This window comes from Palaemon carinicauda, unplaced genomic scaffold (assembly GCF_036898095.1).
Source record: "Palaemon carinicauda isolate YSFRI2023 unplaced genomic scaffold, ASM3689809v2 scaffold574, whole genome shotgun sequence".
In the NCBI taxonomy this organism is placed as follows: Eukaryota; Metazoa; Arthropoda; class Malacostraca; order Decapoda; family Palaemonidae; genus Palaemon; species Palaemon carinicauda.
In genome coordinates, this window is record NW_027171843.1 from 90552 (window position 1) to 107997 (window position 17446).

Below are 17446 nucleotides of genomic sequence, written 5' to 3' on the forward strand. Positions count from 1 at the left end.
TACAAAGTGGAGCCTAGCCTTAAGCCACATTAGACACAATGTGATATGTGCAAGTCTAAGAACTGGTGGCCTTTATGGTATGATGAGAAGCAACCCAACACGTTCACTTCCTTAGAATAACAGAGAGAGAGAGAGAGAGAGAGAGAGAGAGAGAGAGAGAGAGAGAGAGAGAGAGAGAGAGAATTCCTACACCATAGTATACCCCATATTTTAAGAATCACGAGAGAGAGAGAGAGAGAGAGAGAGAGAGAGAGAGAGAGAGAGAGAGAGAGAGAGAGTGTCCTATACCTCAGCATACATCAAATATTTTGAGAATCAAGAGAGAGAGAGAGAGAGAGAGAGAGAGAGAGAGAGAGAGAGAGAGAGAGAGATTCCTATATCTCAGCATACATCAAATATTTTGAGAATCACGAGAGAGAGAGAGAGAGAGAGAGAGAGAGAGAGAGAGAGAGAGAGAGAGAGAGAGAGTCCTATACCTCAGCATACATCAAATATTTTGAGAATCACGAGAGAGAGAGAGAGAGAGAGAGAGAGAGAGAGAGAGAGAGATTCTCTTACCACCATAATACCTTAATCATGAAAACAATTGAATGCAAAATTTCTCAGTATCTTTCAACAAATAATTGTCCTTATCATTTACTTCCTGAATATAATAAACTTAGATAAACTTAATTTTTGGCCAATAATTGCAACCATTATCAAATATTTTATTTTGGTTACACTTCTTTCCTTTAAAAATAGTCAATTTTGTTTGGTCACAGGTCTGTGCATCTTCTGTTATCATATCTCATTGAACATTCTTAACCAAATGAGATCTCCATCTGTGTTATGAAAGTGATCAAGAAATTCTACATTAATCATATGTGATTTTCCCTTTCCTCAAGAGGCTGTAGAAACTCCAAGATTAATCACTATGTTCAATACTGTAGTTATTATCCGATTTACCAACTCACTAAATGATTTTGTGAGGATTTTTCAGCCTTATCTGTTCCAGAGAGTCAAGTCTTGATAATGTTTATAAGTATAATTCATACTCTAATTTCCTCCCTAGATAAATAAAAGGCATTCAAAACAAATTGTTTTATTCCCATACTGCATCCAACGAATGTCTCAATTGACGTTAAAAGTGGAAGAATGTAGGTGTTTTTCTTTCTGCATTCTGGAATATGATACATTCCTAAGATATCAGGACTAAGAGAAGGAACTAGTAATAGTTTTGCAATAAAATGAAAATCTGTTTTCAATGTCTACATGTATCAAAGATTCTGCTATCTTGGATTCTATATTTAAATATATCTTTTCCTCTTCACAAAACTCATTAACTTGAACCAAGAGTGATGGAGTACCTGCAAGTACGATATATTTTCCCATGGCGGGCAGGCGCCAAGTGAGTATGCCAGTTGCAGAGAGCAACTGTGATTAGTCTGTACCTCAGGACGCAATAAATCACATGCCTCCACCACCGTGTATCTCTTGTCCCACCTCGACATCCAATATGGCGTAGTAATTTTCAAGGACCTCCGTGACCCTCACCATGCCCTTCCAGCACCGCTCAGCGCAGTCCACCCCAAAGGCCGCATGCCTCGTCATTCCCCGTGGGCTCGTCCCTGCCCTGCAAGAAGCCAGGCAGGCCATGGCGGCACAGCAACAAATGATCCACGTCCTCCGCGACCGGCTTACGACACATGCTACCCCTGCACCTCGTGTCCCTGCGTCCGCAGCCCAGGAGAAGTGTGAAATTGAGCTGAAGCCCGCCGCATTCAGGTACTGGAGGAGGTCGATGGAATGCTGGATCGAATTGTGCAGATTACCACCCCACGAGGTCGTCCACCACATCAGACTATACTGCACGCCCCCTCTGCAACGAGCGCTGGACGCCAGATTCACTTCACAGGAATGAACTAACCTCACCGCTAAGGAAGCCATGGATTTTATTCGTGATATTGTGTTACGCTCTACAAACCGTGCTGTGTTATGGTCAGAGTTTTTCAATGCGATACAAGGCCCAGGAGAAAGTGTTAGTGATTATTTTCTAAAGTGTTCTCAAAAGGCTACCGATTGCAATTTCCAGTGCCCTCAGTGTCAGTGTAATCTAGACGAATATATGTTATTACCTAAGTTAATGGTGGGCCTAAGTGATGAGGCTATGCGTTGCCATGTGTACCAATGTAGCAACGACATCAATAGTGTTAGTCCCCTTAGGGCCGGTTGCTGTGCTTAGGAGGTGGCCCGCGTCGACGCCACTGCGTGCTAATGCAATTGGAGGGAAACTGTTTGCGCGGCCGGCAGCGAGACACCCGAGGCAGATCATCCGAATGCAACCATTGCTGGCACAGGTAGGGGTCCCCCACCAGCTGGCCCCCTCTACTATAGGGCGATTCCTACTAAGCAAACAACGAAATAATGAAATATTCCCCTTCCAAGGTGTTATTACAAGAGTAACACCTCAATTAAGCATAACCAAACCAACTAAACGAGTAAATAGTATAAAGAAAATGACCATTTTACCAAACCTAAAGTGCATTTTTTTTTGGATTTTCCAGCTTTCTCTAACCAAATGCTAAAATATAAGTCCCCGAAGGAAGCTAAAACAAAAGACAGAGAGAGGTAGATACTCAACTTTGACGAAGAAGAAGAAACCATAACACAAAACAATTCTTCAAAAACAGTGAAAAAAGCGCCCACAAAAATCAACCGCACTGTAGCCACCAGCTGCGTACAAAGGGATAGTGAAGCGGGATTGTATAGGAGCACCGGAAGGTGATAGGATGTGTAACGGGTCCCTATTTATCCTTCCCCTTAGTGGATTAGACTGGGTCAGACCTGTTTGGGGTGAAGATACCTATGGTTACCTTAGGATACGTCCCTGATTAAACACGATATCTTCTGATAGTCGTTTCCGGGGGTTGGAACCCCATGATACCTGACGGTAATTCTCTTGTAATATCAATCGCAGAAATATTATACTGTAGAAAGTTGCCAGAAGGAGCTTCCATCAGGACGACATGGCTTGAGCCCAAAAATAGATTTTTCCTACGTCAAAATCTCTTTTATAGAATAGAATATATTAGAATAGTGTCAAGAAGCATGTTTTATCTAGCCTCCTTTGGTAGGAATCGCCTCACACCCAAAAAATAGGGTAGGAATCACATTATAGTAGAATCCTGATGGTAGGAATCACGCTATAGTAGCACCAAAAATTTATCCTTCTTTTACCCTATACAGTAGTTTTTAGCAAAACTGAAAACAAAACATAAGATTTTTTCTTTACAATCATACTCTTAATTTGAATAAGAGTTCAGCTGCTTTTCCAATGATAAAACTTTATTAAAATTGTTATAAGGAAAAACAAATTGATGGTAACTTTCTAGTTGGATAATGACAAAGGTTGCAACAAGTCTTAGATTTAGTGTCCTGTAATCATTACGATTTCATTTGTAAATTTTCTATTATATGACAAGGCGTTTTGAACATTTCTTCATGAAAGGGAAGCCAAATTCTTATTGCATTCTTATCGGTGAATAGCATGAATAGAAATATCAATTCACATATGGCAATCTTGAAGAAGCATTTGCTTTAGATAAAAAAAAGGACCCCAATAGAATTATTTTCTTGACTTTGATGTAATATTTTATATTCTGGATAAGATTATGTGTACCATTACGTCCAAGTACTGTATTAACCCTTTTACCCCCAAAGGACGTACTGGTACGTTTCACAAAACTCATCCCTTTACCCCCATGGACATACCGGTACGTCCTTGCAAAAAAATGCTATAAAATTTTTTATTTTCATATTTTTGATAATTTTTGGGGAAAATTTGGGCATTTTCCAGGAGAATGAGACCAACCTGACCTCTCTAGGACAAAAATTAAGGCTTTTAGAGCAATTTGAAAAAAAATATACTGCAAAATGTGCTGGGAAAAAAATAACCCCTTGGGGGTTAAGGGTTGGAAATTTCCAAAGAGCCTGGGGGTAAAAGGGTTAACTAATTCCATCAAAAGTCATCTTATATCGACAAAATCTGATTTTTCTTCCATTTAGAAAACATATTTTCAAACTTTAAATTTTTCACCCCAATGAGTATTTCTCATGCCTTTCATTTAACATATCTATTATTTCTTGCTTAACAGATTGAGTAAAAGTACTTGCATTAAGTTTCACGGAAGTCATTTCCAAGGATATGATTCTTTTTCTTTCCACAAGTTTTCTTCTAACATGTTTAATAAAAAAACATTGGTATGCATAATAAAACACAAATCTAAAGTAAATGTATCATATTTTCCAATAAACAAATAATATACAATCATAGACAACAGTACTGTATACTGTATAACATTATTGAAGAAATTATTATTATTACTACTACTACTTCCTAAGCTACAACCTTAGTTAAAAAAGCAAGATGCTATAAGCCCAGGGGCCCCAACAAGGAGAATAGCCCAGTGAAGAAAGTTAACAAGGAGTAGCCTTTAAACCTTTAAGAGTACAGATGATGAAATTTTTATATTAAAACAGAAAATGGAATACAGAAAAAACAAAAAGAACTACGGAATATGCATGGTATAAAATTGAAAAATAAATATAAAGAGAAATGAATACACTTGCTATAAAATGTATGATTGGGTACCAAGGCAAGAAGTATGAAGATATGAGAGGTATACGTGAGAAGGGAGTTTCTGAAAACTATACTAAAGAGTGGTACAGGATATGTATGCAGAGGCAGCAACATAAATAAGAATCTTTGATAGAAGTAGAAAAGTGTCTAAGGTGAGAGTTGGTCTACACTAAAGGCAGTCACACTAGCAAAACTTTCATCTAATTTCTTTGACGATCACTTTCTGGTGTCTTCGTCTCATACTCTGAAAATGACAGTGATCAAATTCCACCCACCACTAGCAGACTTTATTGTTTATGCATTTCAAATAATCAAAAGGAATAGAGAGAGATTGGAACAGTTTTTGGTTGAAGAAATAAAGGAGACTGTGGTTGTGTAAATAAGATTATGAATAGACTAGAAGTAAGCTATTCCAACCCTAGTTTGAACTGTTATAGACTTTGTATACAAAATTTCAAATGTGTGAGCACGTCTTCAACCCCTGAATTAAAACAGGACATGCTAACTTAGAAGGAAACCTTTAATATTAACTGTTAAAAGGTATATATACTTGTTTCAACAATGAGGCAGTTTGTTTATAAGTTATGACAACAACATATAAGGTAGGAACATTACCTTATTTTATAATTTGATAAAAATACTCTGAAAAAGTTCACGGACAATTAGCTAGTGTGACAGCACTTTAAGGATTAGCATCTAGTCCCTACACCTTTGACCCTGTGATTAACGTCATCACGTCAGCTATAAGGGAAGCTGAAAGGAAAGTTCACATTCGCTGCAAACACAGTTGTCAGAGGTGTCAAATCAAGGAAATGAAGGAAATAATAAAATGAAAGAGTATATGTATTACAAAGGGTAGACAATAGAAGGAATTGATGAAGGCGCATCAGAAAACTGAACCCTTAATGTAGGGGTAATGGGTGGAAAAGACGACAATGTCAAGGGGTAAACACAAAAAAATATCTTGGTGTAGGAACAAGATTACAGTAAAGTACTGTACTGAACTAACTCTTACTCCAGGAGTTACCCCAGGGTCTACCGCTATTGAGGGCCATAGGAAAATCAAGAACTTAGAAAAGAAAAGAAATCAATTTGGGAGGGATCTCAACAAGGGGAGGAGAAGCATAGATATTCAGGAAATGCAATGTGGCTAGGGAGACCTAACAGCTGTGAGGGATATAAAGTATATGAAGAATTAAAGTAGAAAAAATGAGACATCGGAACAATTAAAGTTGTTTTTAAATTATCTGAATGAAGAAAATAACATGATATTGTAAGATAAAGGGTCTGGTTGAGCTTCCAAAACAAGCGCTTTACTTAAAGTAGGTCATCACAAAGCTGACAAAAGAAGAAGAAATGTGTTGATTCCAGCACAGCGGGAAAACGATACTGTAACAACAATATAAAAGAGAAAGAGATACGGTAGCGTAAAAAAATAAGAGATATAAGACTACCCGAGTTATATAAAGTATTAGAAACAGCTGTAGAAATGGCTGAGGACACCTTGAAAAACTAGAATGTATCAAATCAGCTACTTGCAAGAGCTTGCATGGTAAGTCTAAATAATGGAGTAACTACAGTACTTTACTTGGAAAGTACCATACCAGCACAAAAGTGAGGAAAATATTTTACCATAATTACTATTACTTGCTAAGCTACAACCCAAGTTGGAAAAGCAGGATGCTATAAACCCAAGGGCTCCAACAGGTAAAAATAGCCTATTGAGGAAAGGAAATAAGAAAATGAACCACAAGAGAAGTTTAGGAACAATAACAGTAAAACAAATGTTCACATATTAACTGTAAAAACTTCAAAATTCAAAATAACAATAGGGAGGGAAAATAAAATAGAATAGTGTGCCCAAATGTACCCTCAAACAAGAGAACTCTAACCCAAGACAGTGGAAAACCATGGTACAGAGTCTATGGCACTACCCAAGACTAGATAACAAAGCTTTTATTTTAGAGTGTCTTTCTCCTAAAAAACTGCTTACCATAGTTAGAGTGTCTCTTCTACCATTACCAAGAGGGATGTAGCCACTGAACAATTACAATGCAGTAGTTAGCCTCTTCAGTGAAGAATAATTGTTTGGTAATTTCAGGGTTGTCAAGTGTATAAGGAAAGAGAAGAATGTGTAAAGATTAGGCCAGTCTATTCTGTGTATGTATAGGCAAAGGAGAAATGAGCCGTAACCAGAGCGAGAGATCCAATGTTGTACTGTCTGGCTAGTCAAAGGACCCAATAACTCTCAAGTGGTATTATCTTAATGGGTGGATGGTGCCTTGGCCAATCTATTACCTATTTGTCAAGAAAAATGAGAAACATCTAAGATTTTAACACAAGATCCATACTTCAAACATACCAAGGGCGAGTAATGTAAAAGAACAAAAGGCTAAGAATACCTGTCGAGAAATTACTGAATGAAGAGAACCCTAAAAGAATAACAGAATATGGCAACCCGCAAGCAAGACAAGTTTCAGATATAGGTAGAGATGAGATGAAAAGAGCATGAGATACAATGCAAAGGAGAGAAAGGCAGCAGGAACTGATGGTATACCAGTTTGGGTAGAGAAATATTTGTGAAGTGAGGCCAGATGTCTAAGACAGAAAACTGCAATAAGAATGGATTCAATTAGGCTTATGCCTGGTAGATATACTGCATGTAATTTATGCATTAAGAGAGAAAACAGAATATAGAGAAAAACAGAAAGGACTACACCTGCTATAAAGCGTATGAGTACCAAGGCAAGAAGTATGAAGAAATCTGGGACACATTGGAGTTTCTGAATATTGTTAAAAACTGGTACAGAATATGTATGCAGAGGCAGCCAAACAAACAAGCAACTCTGGCAGAAGTGCAGGAAAGTTTAAGGTGAGAGTTGGTCTACACTATGGATTATCTTCAAGTCCCTAAATCTTTGACCTCGTGATTACCGTCGTCACATCAGATATAAGGAAGGTGGTCTCTCTGAGTGTGCTGTTTGCTGACGACATTGCTCTGTTTGGAATTAACATAACACTAGGTGAGAATGTGGTCAAAATAATGGAAGATCATAGGAATACATGTATAGAAAAAGGGTGAAATAATGTATGACAAAAACTAAGAAAAACAAAAATGGAGAAACAGAAAGGGTGAGTGAATAAAACGTATTATTGGTTTAGATAAATTGCCACTGGCAAAGAAGGAAAAGAAAGATAGAAAATGATAGAATGAAAAAAAAGCAAAGACATTGGGGTATGCTGATTATGCATATACAGTATTGTAGAGAGGATGTCAAGAAATGTAAATAGAGAATGGTTTAAAAAAAAGCTAATAGTACAGTCTTGCAAAAAGAAATACTGTATAGAATAAAAATTGTTTCCTTTCTCTCTGTTAAGGATATAAGTTCTTGCGTGTTAAGACTTTAAAAATCCTGATTGCATATGATCAATGGGGAAAAAGTATTTCCCAAACTAATAATGGATTGACTTGAGGGTGAATTATTAGATATTGCTATTAAATGGACTACAATCTGAAGAAGCTATGAAGAAATGTGCATGGAAGATGAAAAATCATGAGATGGTGCATCAAGAAGAGGAAGTTGTGTATTATTGCATCATAAAGACACAGATGAATTATTGTGAGCGACTGAGCAAAGTAAAGTGATAGATAGCACAAGAACGAATGGATTTGAAAAAGCAAGAAAGAAAGATAATGTAACTGTAAAAACAAATGCTTATGGAATGGAGATTAGACAGGAAGCCTTTACTGGATGAAGATATATATGAAACCTACTTAAGAAGTTTCTAGCAGCCATTCCAGGAAATCAAGATTTGCAAATTATTGCCTCAAAAAGGACAATGTGTCAGAGATTGTGTAGGATTATGAATTTCAAGTGAATGTGAATGCAAAGAATGAAGGGAGTAAGTAGAAAGAACAAGTCTCAATTTTCAAGGCCTATAAGGATGTACGGATGACTCCAACAGTATAATCACGAAGTGAATGTCATCATTAACTTAGAATATTACAGGAGGTACTTAAGAGAGTAGGGAATGGTAGCAAACCGTAAACTGAACATAATTGGGCGAAACTACAGAAGTGGGAAAATAAATTCTGAAAGAATGTCATGTACAGTTCAGAATAAAAGAAGAAACAAGACTGGATAAAATGGCTTTATATTGTATCAAATAGGGGCTACACTTGCTAAATATGTGATTTAGTGTAGTGTCTGTTGAATACTGATTTAAAAAAAGACTACTAGGCAAGTGCATATGCACACTTCAATTGATAAAAATAGTACTGTAGTCTACATGTTTGTTTGATTTTGGTCCCTGTACTTCATACAAAAAGCAACAAAAAAGCTTTCTTTAAAATGAACTAAGAAGAAAAAGTACATAAATAAGAGGAGAAGATGATACAACATATTTGTAGAATTGAGAAGGAAATACACAAAGTACCAAAGCAAGAAACAGATGGAAATTAAGAAGGCAGAAGTTACCACAAAGTCTTGTTTAGATATAACCGTTACTTTAATCTAACATAATATTTAGAATGAAGAGTGTATTTGAGAAAAAAAATAGAGTATTAGAGAGAACTTTAGATGCAGTTAGAGGAGAAAGGGAGGTTGAAAAGACACTAAAATAATGTCTAGAGTCATCAATATCCTCCAACAAAGAGAATATTCAATGACTAGGAAAAAGCATATGACTGTGTATCAAGGTAAAAAGTATGGAGATGTATGAGAGAAAGGGTTCTTTCTGAAAAATATGTTTTAAGTGTAACAGGATATGCATGCAGAAGAAATAAGCAAAATGCGTGAGCGATGATCAAAGAAATATAGGAAATGAAATACTATTGAATCAGAAATTCAAGTGAGAAGACGGAAGTGTGTGAACAAAAAATTCTGGATAAATGTCATGTAAAGTTTAGAAAGGTGAAATTAAACTGAATGGAAGGTCTTCTGCAATACCTTATAGGGACTATATATGAAATGTGGTTTGTTTTCCAATGTCTGTATTATGCTAATTTGTACTGGCATGGAAAATGAGCACGTGTGGACGTGCGTGGCTCAATTAACGGCTAGGGACCATAGTGTATATATATGGTTGATTCTGATCCTTACAACTGACAAGCAACTTTGTAAGGAACAAATCAAAGGAAACTTATCTAGTTAAGACAAAGAGATTATACAACATATTTGTAGAATTTCAGAAGGTAAGTTACAGGTACCACAGGAAGTGATGGCTGGACATCACAAAGACTGAACACAATAGCAGGTGTAGAAGAAACATGAGAAAAATTTTGCACTACCAATAATGGCAACGGAGTATTTAGCATGATAATGGAGAAGGAAAAAACAAACCCACAAAAAAAGGAGGCTGCTGGAAACTAGAACAGAAGAGTAGTAAAGTTTATATTAATTTTTCTGCCAAAAAGGACTGAGGATTAGTAAATCACTAAACAGTTGACATTTTCAGACCATATCAATTCTACACAAGGGTATTTGGAATTGAGTGATGCTATGCTATAGAGATTTTAAGATTTGAAAGATGAATGTGGAAAAATGGGCAAAATTATAGGAATAGGTGTTGAAGCTAGAGCAGACTAGGAGAGAGACCTGAAACATAAGCAGTCAGCTACTGGGATATTGAAAAAAGTGGGTTGAAAGATTTAAATTATTGCAAATGCTGAAAACATAATTGGAAGGAATTAAAACTGATAAAACAACAGGAAACCAAGACTGCCCAACTGAGGACCTGAATAACTTCTAAACATTCATGTTTAGCCAGAAGGCAGAAAAAAGAAATTCATCAGGCACAAGAATGGGGGAGAATTAACTGTTGAAAAGATAACCGCAATAGCAGCAGATGAAAAAATATGGAAAACAACGAGAGAGGGAAACATAAGGACGTTAGTTTGCAAAGGCCAAAATGAATGAAAACGGGTGGGAAATTATTTTAAAGGAAGAACAAATAAAACCACAATTGTGTAAGAATAGCTTACATTGCACAGGTAATTACAAAGGAGGGACAAAGGGTAATCTTGCACATGAGAAAAAACTGTATTCTGGATGCCAAACCTAAGCTTTTATAATAAGTGTAGTTGATTTTTGATGGTTTAAACAAACCCATAAGATATGAAATTGAACGTTAAAAGTATATCTCGAGGAGTGATATGCAAATGGTAGATATGTTCATATATACTGGTACTATTAAGAAAGAAATAGATGACCTTTTAGAAGAAGAGTATGAAGGTGCAAGTACAAGTGTTATAGAGAGGTAAAGCGAACTTTGGCCAACTGGAAGTAAAGAAGTCTACACAAGCAAAAATGCTATGCAACAACTGTGGATTATGAGGATACAAAAACAAGAATATGAAGTCCCTAGAGAGAGTAGACATACAGAAAAAGAAATGAATTGAAGATAAAATATTGAAGACCAAATTTGTTTTAGTGTAAATAAACTTAACAGAAAACCCACAAGAAAGAATAGATAAGAGTAAAAAGGGGTTATTAGAAGAAGTAAGAGGTAAGTGGGAGGCACTTCTGGAAGGGGGCCAGAGAACAGACAGGAGAAATTTTAGGAAAAAAATAGAAATAATAGCCATTACTAAACATCACCCATCACCTGCTAAGGAAGAGGAATGTCAACCAAAATTTTTTTGGAGAGAAAATGAAAACAAAGTATAATCAGAAATGAAGAAAAACAGTTTGCCTATAGAGTATATAGGCCTATACCATATAGCAAAGTTTAGTTAATAAGACTAATAATGCTTGAAAATAAACCCTTAAGTGAGACATTTTTTTAAACAAAAGAGTATGCCTATTACTACGGAATCCTAACTTGCCGCCGGTGACAAAAGTTGAACAGTTTTCTAAAACTACCAGGAAAGTTAATATAAGCTTACACAGCAACATTGCAACCAACCAGGTGTAGGAATAGACTACATAATAGCTAACTAAGACAAGTTGTCACTGGGTACCAATGCTTTGTACCTATTCAAATGTTGAACCTAAGTTTGATTAATATAAATGGAAGTCGACTTACAAAATCAGGAAGAGGAAAAGGATGATCCGAGAAAAATGGAATCAGAATATTCAGGATTTCACTGCCTGAAATAGCATAAAAGGCCTATGAAATGGCCAAGTATTTGAAAGAAAAAAATGAAAAAGAAATATTAACAGAATAAGACATTGAAAAAAACTAAAGAAATGCTACCCTAACCTAACCTAACCTAACCAAATCAGAAATAGGATAAAAGGCTTATGAAATGGCCAAGTATTTGAAAGAAGAAAATGAAAAAGAAATATTAACAGAATAAGACATTGAAAAAACTAAAGAAATGCTAGCCTAACCTAACCTAACCTAACCCCTCTAATCTAAGAAAACCTAACATTTGACAACGACCTGAACAAGTAAAATACTCTAATTGGAAATCAGAGGGACCAAGAGACTACTAAACAATACTATATTTATCCCAAAAAGCTTAAAAGGAACACTTGGGAATATTTCAAATGCAAAACATCCAACCTGACAAATACAAGGAAACAAAATAATGAAATTTAAGAATACAGATGAGATGTAGAATTATGAGAATTATTGTATGTTATATCTACACTGCATCCATTATCCATAAATGTATTTTTACCTTATTTAATTTTACTTTTGACTCAAGTACATCATCATATCTACCTGAACACCCATTTCTTCTCAGAAATAATTTTCATTTATTCATTACACGTTTTTCTCCCAATCTTGTGGGTTTAACCAATTATTATTATTATCATTACTTGCTAACCTACAACCCTAGTTGGAAAATGAGGATGCTATAAGCCCAGGATCCCCAACAGAAAATAGCCCAGTGAGGAAAGGAAACAAGGAAACAATATTTTAAGAACAGTAACTAAATTAAAATAAATATTTCCTGTATAAACTATAAAAACTTTAACAAAACAAGAAAAAGAGAAAATAGATAGAATAGTGTACCCGAGTGTACCCTCAAGCAAGAGAATTTGTACTCTCGTTTACCTGAATCAACCCAACTCCATTCATGTTTCCTGAACCTCCAACATTTCCATGCTTCACCAAGGAGACAAGACAGAAATGAATGAAGGAGGAGAATTCTTGGTATATTTGCAGTGGCCTTTGATAAAACAAACAATAGTAATTTCTGTGGTGAAAGAGAATCAACTAGTGAAAGATTGCAAAACAAAACAGGCGTAAGAGTTATGTAACACAGCTTAATGGTGTCAAATGTTTTGTTAAGACTAGTTGATAAAGTAGAAAAGATAGGACAGCCAAAGATAAAGAGGGAGAGGTTATGAGATCAAGAGATAAGAGATTGAAAGAATGGGTTTGTTATAACATTAAATTAGCAGACGACATAGATGCACGCTATAGAAAATATGATGACGATCCTTAGAACCAAAAAGTAATTTTTGGGCGAGTCATTTGGTAGAGGACCACCAAATGATAAGTAGAGCATAATATACAGGAAAAGATAGATAGGAAAAAAGTAGGAGTGATTATTATGATAATAATAAATCAAAAGAAAAATTTATTGGCTTAGAAAAGTGCAAAAGGAAAAAAAAAGGTTGTGGTAAGAGCAAAGGTAATTGGTATACGAGTTGTATAAAAAGATGAAAAGATCAATAGATTATACACAATAGTATAAACACAATCATAAAGAAACTTAAAATTGGACGAACACCAAACAGATAAAGAACAGAAGAGCTTGTCAAAATGAACAGAATATAAGAATGACATGAAAGGGATAATTGTTGGAAGTTATTCAATGAAGAGAACCCTAAAAGAATAACAGATAAGTAGGACAAGTTAGATATATAAACAAAAATGAGATTTGGAGATTAATAAGATCAAATGTAAAGGAGAGAAAGGTAGCACGAACTGATGGTACAGCAGTTGAGGTGTGAGAATATTTAGAGAGTGAAGGGATTGATGTGTAACCTTTATTACCAAGAGCGAATACCACAGGAAGAAACGACGACTGGTTCCCAAAAAAGTGAGATTCACATGTCTGCTCTAATTAGCGAGGTAAAATGGATATCATACACAACAAAGATTTATGAAAAAATTATCAAAGACAGAATAAGGAAACTGCTATAAGGGTAGAGAAGATACAATTTATGCATTAAGACAGTAAATGGAATAAAGATGAAAGCAGAAATGACTAAGGACTATTCGTGATTTAAAAATGGAAAAATATAGAGAAAAACAGAAAGGGCTATATAACTTGGTACCAAGGAAAGAACTATGATGATATATGCGAGAGGAGGGAAGTTTCTGAAAATGATGCTAAAGATTGGTAAGGATATGTATGCAGACGCAGCCACTCGAATAAGAACCTCTGGCAAAAGGATAAAAAATTTCAAGGAAAGTGTGTCTACACTAGGGATTACTAGGGATTAGCTGTTATTCCCTAAAGCTTTGATCTTGTAAGGTTGTCATGATAGATAAAAGGGAGACAAAGGAGAGTCCACCTTTGCCACAATTCCAAAGAAGTCAGGAGTATCTATTCTAAGAAACAAGAAAATACAAGTCTGACATTTGAGTAGGAAAAAAGTGAAACAAGTAGTAACAGAGTAATAGACTAGCAGCTCAGATTTGTTTGGTTATATGAACTAGGTACTATCTAAAAATGGAAATAAATGTGGGGTTATCTAATGTCTAATAAAGGGAGTCTGCCAGGGTGGCATTGCTGTAAAGGGATGTCAAACGCCCTTAAGAATTTCATGCATAAGGAAGGTTGAAGTAAGGCTAATCTTATCTGATACTTTTAGAGTTTGAAACCTCATTCCTGTAAACTTCTTGAGGCTGTTGGTTTATGTGTGTATTATAAAAATGACTATGCCATGATTCCCTGGAGGGGATGAGAGGGAGATTTCTTGATTTAACTAAATTCAATATTTGGGATAATAACAATGATGAAGGTTGGAATAAATATACTGAAATTAAAAGGCATATATGAAATAAAAACAGGAAGCTATGAGGTGTGCTTTATATGACAATAAATAGTGGAAAGAGAAAGCTTGTACAGTACTATAGAGTACAGTATTTGAATACGATGACTGAGTGGAAACATTAAAAATATTCTGCCGTAGAAACTAAAATAAAGTAGAGTTCCAACACTTCGCACTTAGTAATTCAGTTAATCCTGGAACTATTGCTATGGAGGGACCATCAAGAAATCTAGAACTTAGAAAAGAGATGACGACAATTTAGGAGGGATCTCAACACAACAAAGAAAAGTGTAATTATTTATGGAAACAATGTGGTTAAAGAGGAATAAAAAGTATATAAAGGATGAATAAAATAAAAGACATTGGAACAATAAATGGAGTTGTTTTTAAACCATCTGAATAAAGAAAATGACTTGATTCTGTATGATAAAAAAACTGGCAGAAAATAAAACTACATTTCAGCAGGCTAAAAGGGCTGCCAAAAAAAAGATATTTATTAAAAATAGGTCATAAAAAAGCTGATTAAAACCAGAACAAGAAATTTGTAGATGGCATAAAAGAAGGGGAGATACGGTAAATTATAAAAGAATAATAGAAATAAGAATGATCGAGTTTAAAGCTAGAAAGATAAAAAGATTATACACAAGAGTAAACACTCGCATAAAGAAACTTAAAAATTGACATACAAGTAGGACGGGTTACAGATATAAATAGAGATGAGATTTAGAGAGAGTAGGATAAAGTATAAAGGAGAAAAAGGGAGCACGAACTGAACGTACAGCAATTGAGGTGTGGGGAATATTTGGAGAGTGAAGGGATTGATGTGTAGCATCTATCACCAAGAGAGAGTACCACTGGAGGAATAGAAGACTGATCCCCCCAAAAATGCGATTCACATGAGTGCTCTAATTAGTGAGGTAGAATTGATATCCTACGCAATGAAGATTTAAGGGATTTTGACGAAGGAAAAATCTATTTCTGGGGAGAGACCTGTATGCATTAAGACAGAAATGGAATACAGAGAAAAGCAGAAATGACTATGGACTATTCGTGATTTAAAAATGAAAAATTATAGAGAAAAACAGAAAGACATATATAACTTGGTACCAAGGCAAGAACTATAATGAAATATAAGAGAGAAGGGCGTTTCTGAAAATCATGCTAAAGACTAGTACATGATATGTATACAGAAACAGCCAAAACAAATAACAATCGCAAGCAGAAACATAAAAAAGTTTAAGGAAAGAGTTTGTCTACAATAAGGATTAGCTGTTATTTCCTACAGCTTTGATCTTGTAATGAGGTCATCATGTTGGATAAAACGGAGACAAATGAGAGTTCACCTTTGCCATAATTTCAAAGAAGTCAGGAGTATCTATTCTAAGGAAAAAGAAAAAAAAAAAAAAAAAAAAAAAAAGATAACCAAGTGAGACATTTGAGTAGAGAAAAGTGAAACCAGTAACAAAAGAGTAATAGGCTGGCAGCCCAGATCAGTTTGGTTACATGAACAAGTACTGTCTGGAAATGGAAATATATGTGGGGTCATCTAACATCTGTAGCAAAGGGTGTCTGTTGGGTGGCACTGCTGCAAAGGGGTGCCAAACTCCCCAAGAATTTCATGCATGAGGAATGTTTAAGCCCAAGATATTGCTCATTTTCATAATTGGAATAGAGATGCAACACTCATCTTATATGATACAGCTTGACGGTCTGAAATACTTTTGACCTGTGCATGCACTTATAAGACACTTTCTCTTTGCTATTTACTGACTGAAAATTTTTTTTTAGTAAACTATTTCACAAAATGCCTCATTTTGTGAAATAGTTTACTAAATCAAGAACTTAGAAAAGAAAAGAAGACAATTTAGGAGGAATCTCAACACAAAAAAGAAAAGTGTAATTACAGTATTCAAAAAAGCAATGCGGTTAAAGAGATCTAAAAGTTGAAGATAAAAAAGTATATAAAGGATGAAGAAAAAGAAAGACATTGGAACAATAAGGGGAGTTGTTTTTAAACCATCTGAATAAGGAAACTACCTTGATACTGTATGATAAAGAAACTGGCAGAAAATAAAACTACATTTCAGGAGGCTATAGGGGCTGCCGAAAAAAAAATTATTTATTAAAAGTAGGTAATAAAAAGCGGATTAAAACCAGAACAAGCAATTTGTAGATGGCATAAAAGAAGGGGATATACAGTAAATTATGAAAGAATTAAGGAAATAAGAATTCTCGAGTTAACTGTGATTATATTAGCAGCAGCAGCAGTTTGAGAAATGGTCGAGGATATTTTGAAAAACTGCCATCTATCTATTTCACTGCTTCCCAGAGATATCAAAAACAGTCTTGATGAAGTAACTACAGTACTCTACCGCAAAACTACAATAACTTGTAAGAACTGTGAAACATTTGTTTTGAGCTAGTGAAGTTACTGCATCAAAACACAAGAGGTAGTGAAAAAAATAAGTATCAGAAGAATTTGGAATAAGTGTTCAAGTCTGTATAAGTTCACCCCTGAGCTGCTAATCAATGAGATAAACTAAGCTACATAAGAGTACAAAAAATAAGGATACCTTGGAGCTACTATATACTGTATAAACTACTTAGTGTTGCCAGGTTGGCAGCAGCATCTTATAGAAAAGGTTTTAAAACTGGAACCCTATATTAGAGAGAAGACTGAAAACTAGCAACTAATTAAAACCTGTTAGTGCCTAGGAGAGGAAGTAAAGACAAGTACAGTGTGGAAATTGACTATATATGTCTACTGTGGGAAAGCAGTATGGATGAACTCTGAACTATGTATAGTATACTGTTTAACAGATAGGGTCAGAAGCGATGTCAAAGTTCAAAAAAATATGACATCTTCATT